Below are 19873 nucleotides of genomic sequence, written 5' to 3' on the forward strand. Positions count from 1 at the left end.
AGAGCTGGCTGCTGAGGATTTCATTAAATGTGAGAAGGAGTTCCTACAAATGGAATTAAGAGCACATAACATGTGAGATGGTAATGAAAAATACATTTCACATGCTTCAAAGGATGCTTCACTGCAAACAAGATCTTTGAGGAGTATTGCATAAAGACAGCAATTTGCAAGAGGCAAAAAATTGTTTTAAGAGGTTCTGAGTTTGTAGCATTTTTACTATATAACATCTGTATCTTTTAAAGTGGCTATAGCTACTGCATAAAAAGGAAGTATCTGTGAGATCCGTGACAGGTCATTCATATGTGTGCATAGCACCTTCACAACCAAAAAAACTTTATCAATTGTTGTAAATATGTGTCTCAATCTATTACTCTATCACAAGGCATACAGGGATGTTCAATGTCAGGTACTAGATAAGTTTGTTCAAACTAAGCTTTCTTCCACCTCCCAGATTCAAAGAAAAGGACTTATGCATCATGCCATACGTTCCTAAAAATATGTTTAAAGACACAAACAAAAATATGTTTAAAGACACTAAAAATATGTTTAAAGACACAAACAATTGCCTACCAGATATTTAAGACACACTATGTTGCAAGAAATTAGATACCAAAAGTGGTTTTCAAGTAGACAGTACTGGTCTATTAAATGGTTATAATTAAAGTACATCTTCTAGAAATGATACATCTGCATATTGGCAAAAAGGGTCCATCCAACTTCCTTTATACTTGCTTTGTTTAATCTGAGTGGTTTTTATTTCTTAATTTACAGGTGGGCTAGTGAAGTCCTTGATGCCCTACATAAGACTTAACAATTCAATAATATTCATTTTTAATTATGGTATCTTTTACATTCCAAAAAATCATTGCCTAAAAGTCCTTTTTGTAAATTTGAACCCCAAAGTAGATTAAATACAGTGTGACTTTATGAATTTTTAAGAATTGTTCCATAAACTACACGTAAAAATCAATTCTAATAATTTTTAGTTAGACATCTGTTATATATATTTGAGACAGGGTCTTGCTATATCACCCAAGGCTGGAGTACAGATTCAAACTCCTGGGCTCAAGCAATCCTCCCACCTCAGCCAGCCACTTCATCTATGTTCACCTCCTCCTCCTCAAGGTCTTTCAAAGAGTTCACATCACACACAGAAACTGTTCTCCAAATAACAGCACTCCCACCTGTCTTCTCAAATCTTCTGGATTTCTCTTTACAGGATTCTACATGTTTCAGTCGAATCATGAAAAAAGCAGGTTTCAGTCGACAATAAACTCATGACACGTACTAACAATTTATGCATTTAGCTAGTAAGTTATATCTTATATAGTTAAAATCCTTTCAGTAATTATTTCGATTCAACCAATAAGAACTGACTGGTGCCAACCATCACTGTTAAGTGCTAGTTATCCATTTTCCCACCTGCATACCACCAGTTACAAGCAGAAGTTAATACTGACTGTAAGTGTAAACATGATATTTCTCTTTGATCTTCTAATCAGAGAAAGTAAACATAAACTTAAAAGGCAGCGGGCATTAGGAATTGCTTTCACATGGGTAAGCTAGTACAGTAAGAATAAAACACAAATAAAAAAGCATAATTAAGGAGAAAAGCTTTTAACCCATGGCTTACTTATCCATCACATAAACTGCTTTGTAATTCTGTCCCGAATTTGTCTCTTTAGGGAAGGGAAGAGGATCATGACCCTTCCCCTCCCATCTTTAGGAATCATTCCTCTTCCTGTTGCTACATGAGTCAGCACCACCAGAAGTGGACAGCTTCCTGCTGTTTATTAAGAGGAAAGGTCTCCCCATAAACTAATATAGTGTAGATAAACCACAAACAAGGGTAAAAGATGGGCCCAAAAATGTGGTGGACAGAATTAAAGACACACGAAACACAAACAACAAAACTGCTGTTGGTGAATAAATGTCTATGTTGCTCACTGATACAACTTACCTTTTTAAAACAAAATTTAAAATGTAACATTTTAACTACTAACTTAGTCATTCGTAATCATTATACTATAACGAGATAATGATTAATTCACTTAATAGTTAGGAATAATGAAATTTTCTTTTATTATTACTTAGGCCTAATTTGCTTCAAAGGGCTTCCCTTACACCCCACCACTCCTCAATCACCATCCTTAGCTGATAATATGATTACATGAAACTCTTTCTAGGTTTATTCTATCATCCTAGTTATAGCACTTAATACTACATACCACTTATTGAATGCCTTCAATATACTTGGCCTGTTACATTCATTATCTCATTTATCCCATAACTACCTTATGAAGTACTACTAGTTCCATTTTATACTTAAAGACATTGCTTAGAATTATAAATAACTATAAGAATTATAAGTATGTGGCAGTCAGAATTTAAACCCAATTCTGTTAACCCCCAAAGCCTGGATAAATTCCAGAGACATAATGCCTCATTCTATAATATACAAGATACGTAGGACAATAAGGCAATCATATCAAGATTCACTTATCTATTCAACAGAAATTCATCCAAGAAAAGTATGTTTTCAACGTTACTGATCATTTGCATGCTTCTCTTTAGTATTGATCCTTCTCTTATGCTCAGAGAAGTAGCACACAAAATTATATAGTCAGAAGACCTCAGTTCCTCCGCTTACTTCTCCGTGCCACAGTTTCCTCACATGCAAAATGTGGACAATAATGTTATCTACCTCATGAGATTAAATGCATTAATATCTACAAAGTACTTGAAACGGTGCCTGGCACAGAGTAGGGCAGTGTTTATTAAACAAAAACTCTCTGTGGGTAGACTGTATCAAATCTGCTTAATGGAAAACTCTGTTGATACACATGCACTTTATTTATGGAGAAATAACTTGTAACCCAAATACTTTTTAATGTTCCCTTAGGGTAAGGGAGTTAGCTGAAAGGGGGCAAACAAGGAGCAAACTATTCCTAGGTAGGAACGAAAAGCTAATAACTAAAGCAGGAAGGGAGAAGAAGAGAAACTAGATTGGCTTCAGAACTCCAAAAGAACATTCTCCAGACTAACTTTTGGTCATTTGAAGTACTATAAGACCTTCAGATCATCCTGAGTTCAAAGGACAAGAATTTTATAAATTTTCATTATTGATCCTCCAATTTATGACTTGATAGATGTAAGTAGGATAGATATTAATTGTTTTGACAATACAAACTGGTATGTTTCTACGTCAAGAATCTTTTTGTAACTTCCCAATACCTGTACCAAATGGTTTCTATTGCTCTTAAAGAATTAACACATTTTTCATTCAGAGATTCTATTTTTAATAAAAGAAAATAATTAAAATTACTTTTGTTTTTTTTGAGATGGAGTCTTGCTCTGTCACCCAGGCTGGACAGAATGCCCATGCAGCCTGAGTGACAGAGTGATCATGCAGTGGCGCAGGCTCAGCTCACTGCAACCTCTGCCTCCCGGGTTCAAGTGATTCTCCTGCCTCAGCCTCCCAAGTAGCTGGGACTACAAGTGCGTGTCACCATGCTCGGCTAATTTTTGTATTATTAGTAGAGACAGGGTTTCACCATACTGGCCAGGCTGGTCTCGAACTCCTGACCTTGTGATCTGCCCACCTCGGCCTCCCAAAGTGCTGGGATTACAGGCGTAAGCCACCACGCCTGGCCTTTAAAATTACATATTTTATGAAGACAGTTCACATTTAAGAAACTGAATCCCAAGCATGAGTAGTTTTATTTCTCCACTTTTCAAAAATAAGCTTCAATATACATAAATCCTCTAAGGTCAGAATGAACGAAAGAATAGAATAAAAGAACTATTTAAGCAAAAAATGGCCAAGAGTGACACCTCCTCTACAGAAGTAAAATAAAACCGTCAACATTGCAAATAAAAATAAAACGATGAAATAAGAAAACATCTTGGGCCAAGAAGCAATAGCAATTGGTTATATTTAACTTAAATTTTATAATTGATTTAAGTAAAAAAAAAAACTAGACACCTGAAAAAAAAATCTTTATACAAAGAAATTGCAGAATAACTCTTTAAATAGCATAGAATAGATTAAAGATTGGCCAGGCATGGTGTCTCATGACTGTAATCCCAGCACTTTCGGAGGCCAAGGCGGGTGATCACCTGAGGTCAGGAGTTCAAGACCAGCCTAGCCAACATGGTAAAACCCTGTATCTACAAAAATACCAACATTAGCCGGACATGATGGCGGGTGCCTGTAATCCCAGCTACTTGGGAGACTGAGGTGGGAGAATCACTTGAACCCAGGAGGCGGAGGTTATAGTGAGCTGAGATTGCGAGATTGCGCCACTGCACTCCAGCCTAGGCGACAGATCAAGACTCCCTCTCAAAAATAAATAAATAAATAAATAAATAAAGGAGAACATAACATAGATGAGAAAATATGTTCATGTCTCAAATTATTTTGAGTCTTTACTCAATTAGTATTGAAGGATATTTCAGCTGTTAATTGGGCATAACATCCAAAATTAACAAATCTTCAATTATTTTATTTCAATTAATCAGATCAAAGATCCGTGAATTATTTAGTAATTTACGGCAAACTTATTCTGTACAGAAAATACTAAACCCACACTACATTCTGATTTCACAATTTCTTATTCAACATGAGATTCTTCCAGAGTTCACAAATACTCCCTTTTTTTTTTACAAAAATCTTTTCTTCTATGTACCATATTACAGCATGAAAATCATGGATTACATATTTTTTTCATTTCTGTAGGGAAAAAACACATGTTGTCCACATTAGTAAAATCTTTGGGAATTTATTCTGCCTTTAAAGAAAGCCTTCCTTCCCATAAATCTGGTATATGTAATTCATTTAATGTTTAATTTCATAAATACCAATAATCAAGCTAAAGTGAAATTGCATTTAGATTACAAACCTAACAGGTGCTTTCTCATAATCCAAGACACTTTAAGCAATAAAACAATTCATATGAGATAAATTGTGTGAATAATAGCATTGAAAGCCTTTAATAAGCAATAATTGACATCTTTTTTGTTAATCACAAAATGTTCAAAAGTTCAAAAATGAAACTGAATCATTTTCAGTGATTGGGCTGCAAAAAGTTTATTATTTAACATGGCAGAAAGTCTTTCACTGACCCTACTTCCTCATTAGCCTCATTATTTCCTCATAACCCTCATACTTAACGGTATATATTCTTGCCACGAAGAACATCTTTCTGATCTCTAAACTCTCTGCAGCCCTGACTCCAAGCTTCTGCAGTGACTATTCCTTTACTTTCACATCCCTTCTCTCACTAACTTATTTGGTTAACTGCCACCCATATCTCAGGTCCTGGTTCAGTTGTCACTTCTCATAAAGCACCTTCACTGATCCTCAGGGCTGCAGGTAAGCACCTTTCCTATGTACTCTCACAGTACCATGTTCTTATCTGTAATCGCCTATAGAAAGTTATACCTTCTTTCATGTCAAATCCTTAAGAAACACAGTTGCCAGTATATTATAATCTGTACCACCCATGTTCCTTGAGAGCACTGCATAAAAGATATAAGGCTAGGAAAATTATACTACTACCGAGCAGAAATCATTCCAATTATTTTCAAATACACGAGGCTTTTCTGAGAAAAACAACAAATGACTTCAACATACTTGCACTTTTAACATTACTGATGATAAAACTAAAGAATCAAGGTCATTCTCGTATTTATCTAAAATTTAACAAAGGTCACGTTTTCTTCAGAACAAAGACTCAAAATTATAAAGTATTAAGCAAATGATAGTGTACCTATTCCTCTATTTGTTTTAATTGCTTTTCAATCTTCTTGGCTGGAAGCTTGCTATGTGCAAGGTCACTTTTACATCTTTTTTGTTTGTTTTGGGTGGTGTGGTTTTTTTCGCTTTTTGTTTTCTTTGTGTATGTGTTTTTGTTTTGTTTTGTTTTATTACGTTTTGTTTTGCTTTGCTTTTGAGACAGGGTCCAGCTCTGTTGCCCAGACTGGAGTGCTGTGGAAATCATAGTTCACTGCAGCCTGGAACTCGAGAGCCCAAGAAATTCTCCTGCCTCAGCCTCCTGCATAGCTGGGATTAAAGGTGCACCACCATGCCCAGCTAATTTTTCTAATTTTCTTGTACAGATAAGATTTGACTATGTTTCCCAGGCTGGTCCCGAACTCCTGGCATCAAGCAATCCTCCTGCCTCAGCTTCCTAGAGCACTAGGATTACAGGCATGAATCACCACTCCTGGCCTTATCAAGGTTTTGTATCAAGATTATGGAAACCCGCCCATATTAAACAATGAAGGAAACAAAAAACACCTTTAGAGAAGGACCCCCTCTGAAACTTGTAAGCTGAAGCCTCTAGAACAAAACCAAATTAATATGAGAAGTAGTTGGTGTCAAGAGGGTGTCTCTAATTCACAGACTCTGAAAGCATAGGTACCAACTTTTTATTTAATAAAAACTATATTAATTATCTTTTTCTGAAAATTAAACAGTTTAAAATAGTTTCAGTCTTTAGTTCAAATTCCTCTTATGCCTTCTCAAACTTTTACACTGAATGTTTTTCACGATTTATTTTCCATTTTTCCTCACTAGCTTTTCCCCCCACATTTGTCAGGCAGTTTGTTTACATGGTACTTTCACATACATTATCACCCACTTGATTTCTTCACTCATCCCATCATGCATTCATGTACCATGTATTTATCAGACATCCACTATGTACAGGAAATAGGGTTTGCCCTTGCATGTTTACCATATTAAAATAAAATATGTTGTTTGGAACAGTTTTAGATTTAGAGAAAAAAAAGCTGAATGGTAACTACAGAGTTCCCATTTACCCCTTTACCTCCCACACAGTTTCCCCGATTATTAACATCTTCCATTAGTACTGTTTATTTGTTGAAATTAATTGCTGAGCCAGCGTTGATACATTATTATTAACTAAAGCCCACAGTTTACACTGAGGTTCATTCTTCGTGTTACACATTCTACGGATTTCAACAAATGTGAAATGACATCTATCCAGCATTATGGTATGATATAGGATATTTTCAGGTCCTAAAAGTCCCCTGTGCTCCACCTATTCATCCCTCTTACTCTCCAGATCTACCCTCTTGCCCTGGGATTCACTGACCTTTTCACTGTCACCATATTTTTGCCTTTTCCATAATATCACATAGATGGAATCATACACAGCCTTTTCAAATTCACTTCTTTCACTTAGCAATTGACATCTAAGTTTTCTCCATTTCTATGTGGCTTGGTACTTCATTTCTTTATATCTCTGAATAATACCTCATCATATGGATGTACCACAGTTTATCTATCCATTCACTTGTTGAAAGACATCTTGGTGAGGGGGAGGAGCCAAGATGGCCGAATAGGAACAGCTCCGGTCTACAGCTCCCAGAGTGAGCGATGCAGAAGACAGGTGATTTCTGCATTTCCATCTGAGCTTTGAAGAGAGCAGTGGTTCTCCCAGCATGCAGCTGGAGATCTGAGAACGGGCTGACTGCCTGACCCCCGAGCAGCCTAACTGGGAGGCAGCCCCCAGCAGGGGCAGACTGACACCTCACATGGCCAGCCTGGTACTCCAACAGACCTGCAGCTGAGGGTCCTGTCTGTTAGAAGGAAAACTAACAAACAGAAAGGATATCCACACCAAAAACCCATCTGTACATCACCATCATCAAAGACCAAAAGTAGATAAAACCACAAAGATGGGGAAAAAACAGAGCAGAAAAACTGTAAACTCTAAAAAGCAGAGCGCCTCTCCTCCTCCAAAGGAACGCAGTTCCTCACCAGCAACGGAACAAAGCTGGACGGAGAACGACTTTGACAAGCTGAGAGAAGGCGGCTTCAGACGATCAAATTACTCCGAGCTATGGGAGGATATTCAAACCAAAGGCAAAGAAGTTGAAAACTTTGAAAAAAATTTAGAAGAATGTATAACTAGAATAACCAATACAGAGAAGCGCTTAAAGGAGCTGATGGAGCTGAAAACCAAGGCTCGAGAACTACGTGAAGAATGCAGAAGCCTCAGAAGCCGATGCGATCAAATGGAAGAGAGGGTATCAGCGATGGAAGATGAAATGAATGAAATGAAGCGAGAAGGGAAGTTTAGGGAAAAAAGAACAAAAAGAAACGAGCAAAGCCTCCAAGAAATATGGGACTATGTGAAAAGACCAAATCTACGTCTGATTGGTGTACCTGAAAGTGACGGGGAGAACGGAACCAAGTTGGAAAACACTCTGCAGGATATTATCCAGGAGAACTTCCCCAATCTAGCAAGGCAGGCCAACATTCAGATTCAGGAAATACAGAGAACGCCACAAAGATACTCCTCGAGAAGAGCAACTCCAAGACACATAATTATCAGATTCAACAAAGTTGAAATGAAGGAAAAAATGTTAAGGGCAGCCAGAGAGAAAGGTCGGGTTACCCACAAAGGGAAGCCCGTCAGACTAACAGCGGATCTCTCGGCAGAAACTCTACAAGCCAGAAGAGAGTGGGGGCCAATATTCAACATTCTTAAAGAAAAGAATTTTCAACCCAGAATTTCATATCCAGCCAAGCTAAGTTTCATAAGTGAAGGAGAAATAAAATACTTTACAGACAAGCAAATGCTGAGAGATTTTGTCACCACCAGGCCTGCCCTAAAAGAGCTCCTGAAGGAAGCACTAAACATGGAAAGGCACAACCGGTACCAGCCGCTGCAAAATCATGCCAAAATGTAAAGACCATTGAGACTAGGAAGAGACTGCATCAACTAACGAGCAAAATAACCAGCTAACATCATAATGACAGGATCAAATTCACACATAACAATATTAACTTTAAATGTAAATGGACTAAATGCTCCAATTAAAAGACACAGACTGGCAAATTGGATAAAGACTCAAGACCCATCAATGTGCTGTATTCAGGAAACACATCTCACGTGCAGAGACACACATAGGCTCAAAATAAAAGGATGGAGGAAGATCTACCAAGCAAATGGAAAGCAAAAAAAGGCAGGGGTTGCAATCCTAGTCTCTGATAAAATAGACTTTAAACCAACAAAGATCAAAAGAGACAAAGAAGGCCATTACATAATGATAAAGGGATCAATTCAACAAGAAGAGCTAACTATCCTAAATATATATACACCCAATACAGGAGCACCCAGATTCATAAAGCAAGTCCTGAGTGACCTACACAGAGACTTAGACTGCCACATATTAATAATGGGAGACTTTAACACCCCACTGTCAACATTAGACAGATCAACGAGACAGAAAGTCAACAAGGATACCCAGGAATTGAACTCGGCTCTGCACCAAGCAGACCTAATAGACATCTACAGAACTCTCCACCCCAAATCAACAGAATATACATTTTTTTCAGCACCACACCACACCTATTCCAAAATTGACCACATACTTGGAAGTAAAGTACTCCTCAGCAAATGTAAAAGAACAGAAATTATAACAAACTATCTCTCAGATCACAGTGCAATCAAGCTAGAACTCAGGATTAAGAATCTCACTCAAAACCACTCAACTACATGGAAACTGAACAACCTGCTCCTGAATGACTACTGGGTACATAACGAAATGAAGGCAGAAATAAAGATGTTCTTTGAAACCAACGAGAACCAAGACACAACATACCAGAATCTCTGGGATGCATTCAAAGCACTGTGTAGAGGGAAATTTATAGCACTAAATGCCTACAAGAGAAAGCAGGAAAGATCCAAAATTGACACCCTAACATCACAATTAAAAGAAATAGAAAAGCAAGAGCAATCACATTCAAAAGCTAGCAGAAGGCAAGAAATAACTAAAATCAGAGCAGAACTGAAAGAAAAAGAGACACAAAAAACTCTTCAAAAAATTAATGAATCCAGGAGCTGGTTTTTTGAAAGGATCAACAAAATTGGTAGACCGCTAGCAAGACTAATAAAGAAAAAAAGAGAGAAGAATCAAATAGATGCAATAAAAAATGACAAAGGGGATATCACCACCGATCCCACAGAAATACAAACTACCATCAGAGAATATTACAAACACCTCTATGCAAATAAACTAGAAAATCTAGAAGAAATGGATAAATTCCTCGACACATACACTCTCCCAAGACTAAACCAGGAAGAAGTTGAATCTCTGAATAGACCAATAACAGGAGCTGAAATTGTGGCAATAATCAATAGCTTACCAACCACAAAGAGTCCAGAACCAGATAGATTCACAGCCGAATTCTACCAGAGGTACAAGGAGGAACTGGTACCATTCCTTCTGAAACTATTCCAATCAATAGAAAAAGAGGGAATCCTTCCTAACTCATTTTATGAGGCCAGCATCATCCTGATACCAAAGCCGGGCAGAGACACAAGAAAAAAAGAGAATTTTAGACCAATATCCTTGATGAACATTGATGCAAAAATCCTCAATAAAATACTGGCAAACCGAATCCAGCAGCACATCAAAAAGCTTAGCCACCATGATCAAGTGGGCTTCATCCCTGGGATGCAAGGCTGGTTCAATATACGCAAATCAATAAATGTAATCCAGCATATAAACAGAACCAAAGACAAAAACCACATGATTATCTCAATAGATGCAGAAAAGGCCTTTGACAAAATTCAACTACCCTTCATGCTAAAAACTCTCAAGAAATTAGGTATTGATGGGACGTATCTCAAAATAATAAGAGCTATCTATGACAAACCCACAGCCAATATCATACTGAATGGACAAAAACTGGAAGCATTCCCTTTGAAAACTGACACAAGACAGGGATGCTCTCTCTCACCACTCCTATTCAACATAGTGTTGGAAGTTCTGGCCAGGGCAATTAGGCAGGAGAAGGAAATGATGGGTATTCAATTAGGAAAAGAGGAAGTCAAATTGTCCCTGTTTGCAGACGACATGATTGTATATCTAGAAAACCCCATTGTCTCAGCCCAAAATCTCCTTAAGCTGATAAGCAATTTCAGCAAAGTCTCAGGATACAAAATCAATGTACAAAAATCACAAGCATTCTTATATACCAACAACAAACAGAGAGCCAAATCATGAGTGAACTCCCATTCACAATTGCTTCAAAGAGAATAAAATACTTAGGAATCCAACTTACAAGGGATGTGAAGTACCTCTTCAAGAACTACAAACCACTGCTCAAGGAAATAAAAGAGGATACAAACAAATGGAAGAACATTCCATGCTCATGGGTAGGAAGAATCAATATCGTGAAAATGGCCATACTGCCCAAGGTAATTTACAGATTCAATGCCATCCCCATCAAGCTACCAATGACTTTCTTCACAGAATTGGAAAAAACTACTTTAAAGTTCACATGGAACCAAAAAAGGGCCTGCATCGCCAAGTCAATCCTAAGCCAAAAGAACAAAGCTGGAGGCATCACACTACCTGACTTCAACTATACTACAAGGCTACAGTAGCAAAAACAGCATGGTACTGGTACCAAAACAGAGATATAGATCAATGGAACAGAACAGAGCCCTCAGAAATAACGCCGTATATCTACAACTATCTGATCTTTGAACAAACCTGAGAAAAACAAGCAATGGGGAAAGGATTCCCTATTTAATAAATGGTGCTGGGAAAACTGGCTAGCCATATGGAGAAAGCTGAAACTGGATCCCTTCCTTACACCTTATACAAAAATCAATTCAAGATGGATTAAAGACTTAAACGTTAGACCTAAAACCATAAAAACCCTAGAAGAAAACCTAGGCATTACCATTCAGGACATAGGCATGGGCAACGAATTCATGTCTAAAACAACAAAAGCAATGGCAACAAAAGCCAAAATTGACAAATGGGATCTAATTAAACTCAAGAGCTTCTGCACAGTAAAAGAAACTACTATCAGAGTGAACAGGCAACCTACAAAATGAGAGAAAATTTTCACAACCTACTCATCTGACAAAGGACTAATATCCAGAATCTACAATGAACTCCAACAAATTTACAAGAAAAAAACAAACAACCCCATCAAAAAGTGGGCGAAGGACATGAACAGAGACTTCTCAAAAGAAGACATTTATGCAGCCAAAAAACACATGAAAAAATCCTCACCATCACTGGCCATCGGAGAAATGCAAATCAAAACCACAATGAGATACCATCTCACACCAGTTAGAATGGCAATCATTAAAAAATCAGGAAACAACAGGTGCTGGAGAGGATGTGGAGAAATAGGAACACTTTTACACTGTTGGTGGCACTGTAAACTAGTTCAACCATTGTGGAAGTCAGTGTGGCGATTCTTCAGGGATCTAGAACTAGAAATACCATTTGACCCAGCCATCCCATTACTGGGTATATACCCAAAGGACTGTAAATCATGCTGCTATAAAGACACATGCACACGTATGTTTATTGTGGCATTATTCACAATAGCAAAGACTTGGAACCAACCTAAATGTCCAACAATGATAGACTGGATTAAGAAAATGTGGCACATATACACCATGGAATACTATGCAGCCATAAAAAATGATGAGTTCACGTCCTTTGTAGGGACATGGATGAAATTGGAAATCATCATTCTCAGTAAACTATTGCAAGAACAAAAAACCAAACACCGCATATTCTCACTCATAGGTGGGAAGTGAACAATGAGAACACATGGACACAGGAAGGGGAACATCACACTCTGGGGACTGTTGTGGGGTGGGGGGAGGCTGGAGGGATAGCATTGGGAGATATACCTAAAGTATAATAATAATAAATAATAAAAAAAAGAAAAAAAAAGAAAGAAAGACATCTTGGTTATTTGGAATTTAAAAATAAACCTGCTGTGGACATTTGTGCATGGGCTTTTGTGTGGACCTACATTTCCAATTCATTTAGGTAAATATCAAAAAATGCATTTTTAAAATTTAATAACAAAGTTAACACTTGATTTGTTTAAATGTTCTAATTTGACAGAAATTGCTCTTCTATTTGCATTTACTTATGAATATTCAGATAACATGGTATGCAAAAGTTTCTAATGGTTCTTGTCTCCTCAGAGGTCCATCTTCCACATTCAACTCATGCATGCCTGCAATTCCTGTTAGACAAAAATATCAGCCATTATTTCTCTAAATGTACATAGCATGGCAAAAATGCTCCCCAAAATTTAAATCAATCTATAAATGTGCATTGACTTTTACATTTTCCAGGGACAAACCTAAGCCAAATCAAGTCAACAGTATTTATTAAGTACCTACTATGGGGGAATCACAGACCCTGTTGGCTGCAAACAGGTTTTTCTACTTGTCAGTGGTCTAAGAGTATTCAGGATTCTGTCTACACCAGTGACTCACAATGTTCTTTAGCAGAAATTTCCATGAAAACCAAAGTAGTAAGTCATAACACTAAGATAGTGACTATATTATAGTCTTATAAATCCCCTTCCTAATCTTCCTAGGATCAGTCCTGATTTTTCTTAAAGCCTGTATAAAACCAGATATTTTTTTTCCCAGTTCACAACATTGAATCTAGCATATAAAACTCCATTTGCTTTATATGGAGAAAGGGCCACTTCTTAATTCTGGCAACAAACATAAAAAATGAAACTTTAAAAGCCATTAGTAAAAAAAAAAAAAAATTAAAAACAGTTATTTTAACTATGACTTTTAAATTCAGTGTTATGAAATAAATTTAACACTGCAATTATTTTGCCATATTCAATTTCTTAACTATAAGCTTACAATGAGGTAAGCATGTCTTTAAAATATATTCAATTTTATTTAAAGATTGCTTAGTCTACCTGTCATTTTTCAGCCCTCTGCTATTACCCCATTACCCCAAATTTTGCCTCTCACTAACCCTCAGAATTAGGTCCATTAACTGCCCCAAAGACACCTGATCCCCTCCTCATCCCTCCCTCTACCACCTTCCCAGCTGCAGTGGCTTAGAAATTGCTGCTCAGAAACAGACCTCTCCATACTGACCTTGGAGCTCTTAAACTGTGTTTCCTGAGACTCTTGCTCTGCTATAAGGCAGACTGTGGATACCACAGAGGTGGAATATTAGCTTCATTGTGTCCTGAAAAACAACTGATCATGAAGGCCAACCAGGCCTACCCATAATTCTGAGGTGTGTCGGCAATGTTATATATAGGTAGGGTTTGCGTGGGCAGTCCCAGTTTATGTCTGTTACAACTTTCATCTTCAAAGCATCCTGATTTAGACAGTAAATTAGAAATTGACCCTGGTCATAAGCACCCCTTCATTCTACACATTCACTTTACATTTTCCCTACCATCCCTTTAAACAATCATCCCCGTGGACATCTGGCCCCCTTTGTGCCCCTTTGTGCCCCTTTGGCTATCAAAACTTTCTGAGCTTTAACTACAAGGATTCTGTAGCCACCACTTTTCATACACACTATATTCTATGCAGGCCCATTTTTAAATATGACAGATTTGTTTTATGAAAACTGATCAATTTCCCAATAAAGCCTTTCTCTTCAAACTAAAAAATGTAATTAAAATGTCTTGCATCAGATTTAGAAGCATAAAATTACCAGAAATAAATCACAAACCAATCACCTTCTCACTGAAAAAAGTTAGGACAATGTTCTACAGTCAAAAATAGCAATTGCTACAGGATTAATAGTAAAGATGAGTGTCTAGAATTCAAAAAGAAAAGGGTAGCCACACACACACAATTCAATTACATTTTACAAATGGCAAGGTCAAAAAAGAATGTGTGATCCAAGAGCAGCAAATAGATAAGTAACAGTAAGGCAGAGGTTCAAGGTGAGAAACGAGTTTGGGGTAGCTTAATTAAGGATCTAAGGAATGACATTTAGAAAGCAGAATAAAGTAACAGGCAAGAGAAAGGCTGCAGGAGGTCCTAGAGAGTTAGAAGCAGAGTAAGAGCCAGTAAACAGTTGACCAACATCAGATACCTGACTCTGCTGTGCTTGTGGGGCAGCCAATGATAAATTAGAATTTCCGTTAGTAAAGAGTGGGAAAAAGCATTCCCATGACTCGCATGGGATAACTGCTAAATGGTTAATGCTGTATATAACTGCGTATTTTGTATCAGAATAAGTATAGCCCTCCAAAAGATAACTTGCAGAGTCATTCACCAGCTTCAACTGAGCAGCCTGATTGAAACCAGCTGAGCCAATGACATCACCACAGGCTTTTTACTATAAAAAGGGCAAGCTCTGTGAGGTCAGGAAGTAGAACTAAGCTCCATGAACAGAAGCCAAGCTGAAAGAGAGAAGAGCCAAGAGAAGTTCAGAGAAGAGACTCATTCCAAGAAGAAGCTAGAATGAGCAATTTGCTCAGAGACGGCTGCAGAAGAAAAAGGCACACAATGGAAATCTTCCTTTAAGAATAAGGGGCTGCTGTTTCTCACTAAAGAAGTAAATTATCTAAAGTGAAGTTTCAAAGGAGAAATTGACTGGAGCACTTTCACATTTTCAGTTCCTGGAACTGAAATCAACTATAACATCATCGTGGTAGTAATGTTCATGTAGTCTTTTCCCTCAATGTATATTAATTGAGCACTTACTATGGACCAGGCACTGTAGTAAGAAATGGGAACACATTAGCGAATAAAATGGACAAAAGTCACTGCCCTCTTAGAGCATATATTCTTGGAATGTAAAGCAATAAACAGACAAATATACGGCATGTCAAATAAGCATTAGAGAGAAAATTAAGTAGAAAAAGTAGCCAGATTGAGAATAGTGATATTTGAGCAGACGTAAGGAGGTGGGGAGACAAGCCATGTGGGTATCTGGGAGAAAAGCATGGCAAACAGAGGTAATAGCAAATATAAAGGCCTTGAGCTGTGAATGTTTTCTTTTTTAAATAAATATCAAGAAGGCCACAGTTACTGCTCAGAAAGAACAAGGGAAAGCAAGAGTCTGAGTGTGGACAAGTTAATTTAGACAGGCAAGTGAAAGTGTTAAGCAGGTATTTTGTATATATGAGACTAGAGGCACTGAGGATTCAAACTGTAGATAAAAACTGGAAACGGACCAAGTACGGTGGCTCATGCCTGTAATCCCAGCACTGTAGGAGGCCGAGGCGGGTGGATCACCTGAGGTCAGGAGTTCGAGACCAGCCTAGCCAACATAGTGAAACCCCCCCCCCATCTCTACTAAAAATTCAAAAATTAGCCGGGTGTGGTGGCATGCACCTGCAGTTCCAGCTACTTGGGAGGCTGAGGCTGGAGAATCACTTGAACCCAGGAGGCGGAGGCTGCAGTTAGCCGAGATCACCTCATTGCACTCCAGCCTGGGTGACAGAGCCAGACTCAGTCTCAAAAAAAACTGGAACCCATCAGTGTCATACATGAAAGAAGAATGCTTGAGCTCACTCCACAAGTGCATTATATAGAAAACAGAAGGGAGCATTCCAATGGTTAAATGGTTAGAGGCTGGAGAAATGAAGAAGAAATAGGAAAAAAAAAAATGACTGAAAGAGAACAGCCTACGATGCAGGAGGAGAACCAAGAGCATGTGATGTGCAAGTACTCCCGCGAAGACTGTGTTCCGGGAGAGACAGTGTGATCAGCTGTGTTAAATACTATGCTAAGTCAAATCAGATGAGCCTGCTATTCGACTTGACAACACTGAGGTTATTGGAGACTTTGACAAAAGAAGGCTCTGAAGCAGTGAAGGAGGAAAAGCTTTGGAGAGGGTTCAAGGAAGAATGGGAGAAGAGCAATTTGAGACAGTGAACGTAGATAATTCTTTTGGAGAGTTTTGCTCTGAAGAGAAATGCAGCAGTAGCTGGATAAGAACATGGGCTCAGGAGAAGCTTTATTATTTCAAGACAGTAAAAGCTATGGCATCTTCTACTAATGAGTATGATCCAACAAAGAGTAGAAAATGCTGATGCAGAAAAGAGGACTTCCTGGGGCAATGCTCTTAAATAGGTAAGAGAGGGTGAGATCCAGTAAAGAAGCCTTGGCTCTTCTTTGGTCTAAGTGAAATTTAATGTGTATGGGTTATAATATAATTTGATTTGTATAAAAAAAATAATTGAGTTGGCTATGAATGAGAATGTATCAGAAAAAAATTTGCCACAACTTTCTGAAATTCTTAAGTTATTTAGGCTATGCTACAGATGGTTTTTAAGTCAATCAAATGTAATAAGAAAGTGGTTAAACATTCAGCATCCAACTCAAGTAAGTCAATCGAATGTAATAAGAAAGTGGTTAAACAGTATTCAACTCAAGTAAGAAAACAAACTAGGTTCTTCCATAATTTCATTTTAATTTTATATAGTGAAAAAAGCATCCTTCCTAAATTAATCAAAATGCTTGTCTACATATAACACAGACAGACTTGCTAGTTATTGAGGGTCTTTTTTCCTGTACTAGTTGCCAAATGACAAACCTGGGGAGGAAAACAGAATTATTTGCATTCAACATACATTCAATTAGACCTCAGGGGGCCTATAAATACACATTCATGGAGCTTTCCATATCTACAAAAATTGATATTTGATATCTCTCCACCCCATACCTTTTCCTGGGAAAAGCTAGTCCAGAGAATGAGAATATATTATCTTCGCATCTATGGCAAGTTTGAAAGTGACCTGCAGTTATTCTATATGAGCTTAGATAATCCACTACCAAAATCATTTTAAATCTGGCTTAACGGCTAAGGCCAATTTTGAGTAGAAGTGTTTTTGACAGTCAAAGCCTTGATAACCACTTCACACCCACCTAGAGGCCCCTGCAGCCAAGAGCTAAGTGGCAACAGAAAAAATCTACAGTTTTTCTATCCTATCTGTGAAAACCAGAAGAATGACAAAGGTGATTAGATGAGTGAAATGTGATGGACAGACCTCACTAGAATTCACGTTAGATACAGGTCCAGACCTCTTCCCAGAAGATTGCTTTAAGTTGGTAAGACATGGACTTACCTGATAGGTCCTAAATTCCCAGTGGCCTGTTCTAAATGACAGCGCTGTCAGCATATTCCCTGGATCGGACCGATCTCAGGGCTTCTAGTCCTGGCTTCCCATGTCAAGGTAGTGTCTGACTCACACTCATTCTGGGTTCTTCCCCATTTCTTCTTTGGTCTATTCACTTGTTGATTGTGCAACCCAAATAATACTATTGTCAATAGATGTCCAAAGACTGGGGTAGAATTAATTTAACATAATGCATGTGGCTACCTGCTTTAACACCCTAGCAAGCTTCCCTTCCTGAGCCTGCTGAGATGCAGGAAGTAAAGCAAGGCTCCCACCCACCTCGCACCACAGAAACGGCTGATTTACACAGAGGAGGAAAACCTGTTTCCAGGGCAGTCCCCAACACATTTAGCATGGACTTTTAAAACAGCTCATCCAACTCTAATTTGAAATCTAACTTTGATAAAATAAGCAGCCATTTTAAGTAAATGCCTTTCCTTTCTGTCTATCCTTCACTTATCTGGGTCAAGTATTATTTGGTTCAAATGTATTAAATAATAAGAGTTAATTTTATAGGTTCACATAATACAATTAACACATTCTCAATCAAAGCTCTTTCTTTGTGCTTTAAAAATGTAAAACAAAACAAAAAACCCTTGAAAAGCAAAACCTGAACTACTCAGTTTTCTCACAAATTATTAGTATTACCACTTTACAGGAAAATAAAAATTTACAGGAAAGCGTCAAATTTCAAAAAGATGGTTTTCAAACACTTGGTTTTAACATGTAGCTGGTCAACAACATAGGTTCAGATTAAAGCAAGTATCTACCCCTAACGTGGCAAATAATTTTGTGACTTGAAATAGCAAAACATCTAAGCCTTGGTATCAATACTCTCTGTAAAAAGAGAGCATTGTCTAGCATGGCTCATATTGTTGCTTTTGGCTATAATGTTCTTTGATTTCCTTCTACACAATGTTATAAATCACTAGTCTCTCAGGTTAGTAAAAGTTTACTCAACATAGAGTGGTATTTTTAATTAGCAATAAAAAAGGTAAATAAGTCAGGTGCAATACAAGTAAATTAACAAAATAAGAGTATTTTAAAGTTAGAAAAATCAGTGCTTGCAGGGAAAAACATATTTCTCTTAAGTAATGTGGCAAACCACTATTAAGACTGCTGCCTGGCTCCACTTCCTCCTTCCCTGGGAACTGTCAGCACTCTGGCATGTATGCAATCATTCTGCAACCCAACCTACAGTTGATTGGTTTGGAGGGTAGACACCAAACCCATGTAAAGACAATCAGATCTTCTCTCCCTGAAAGATGCCATTGTTATCTGATAAATCCAGGTTGGGTACCACTAATAACTAAGCCATGGTATGACTCTGAAGAACACACCACTACTGCTTCCAAAGCAGTCCTTAGTCCCTAAGGCCACCTTGGTTTCTTCCTGTTCTTCTCAAGACCGATGTTTCAGTTACTCCCAGGATTCCTTTAAATTCTAAAAGTTTACATTTAAATTATTTAAAACGAAATAAAATGTAAAATCCAGTCTTGTAGTTGAACTAGACATATTTCAAGTGCTAAATAGTCCCATATGACTATTGACTACCATGCTGGATAGCTCAGATTCTCTAAACATTTTCCTCATCACAGAAAGTTCTACTGGACAATGATCCCCCAGAACCTTCTAATAAATTTCCTCTTTTCTTAAACTGCTAGAATCAGGGTTTGTTTTATGTGTCTTTGGTTTTTGTTTGCTTTATATTTGTATCCATAAGCGTAATCAGGAAGTATAATGGTAACTTTCTGGAAATCTTGTATAGGATTTCTAGCCAATTTCAAGGGTTTCAAGTCTTGGAGTTAACGTTACTTCAAAACTTAAAAGCTTATTCACATGACTCCTGGACACCTCCTGAGTCACAGAATTATGGAATTTAAAAGCTTGGAAAAACCTTAGGATGTATCTAATTCAATTTCCTGGTTTTTTTACACATGAAGA

At 37.7% G+C, this 19873-nt stretch overlaps 1 protein-coding gene across 6 annotated transcripts in view; it reads right to left on the minus strand.

Moving 5' to 3' along the window:
- PPP3CA (protein phosphatase 3 catalytic subunit alpha) overlaps positions 1-19873 on the minus strand; it is a 332878-nt gene that overhangs the window by 248990 nt on the left and 64015 nt on the right. The window contains exon 1 of one of the 6 annotated variants that reach the window (XM_054484220.2): positions 14896-19055. The exons of the other annotated variants lie outside the window; for them this stretch is intronic. The gene's annotated coding sequence lies outside the window, so the exon portion shown is untranslated. Of the gene's footprint in view, positions 1-14895; positions 19056-19873 lie in introns of those variants that run through there. 6 annotated transcript variants of the gene reach the window in all.

The sequence above is a fragment of the Pongo pygmaeus genome, chromosome 3 (assembly GCF_028885625.2).
Source record: "Pongo pygmaeus isolate AG05252 chromosome 3, NHGRI_mPonPyg2-v2.0_pri, whole genome shotgun sequence".
Taxonomy (NCBI): Eukaryota; Metazoa; Chordata; class Mammalia; order Primates; family Hominidae; genus Pongo; species Pongo pygmaeus.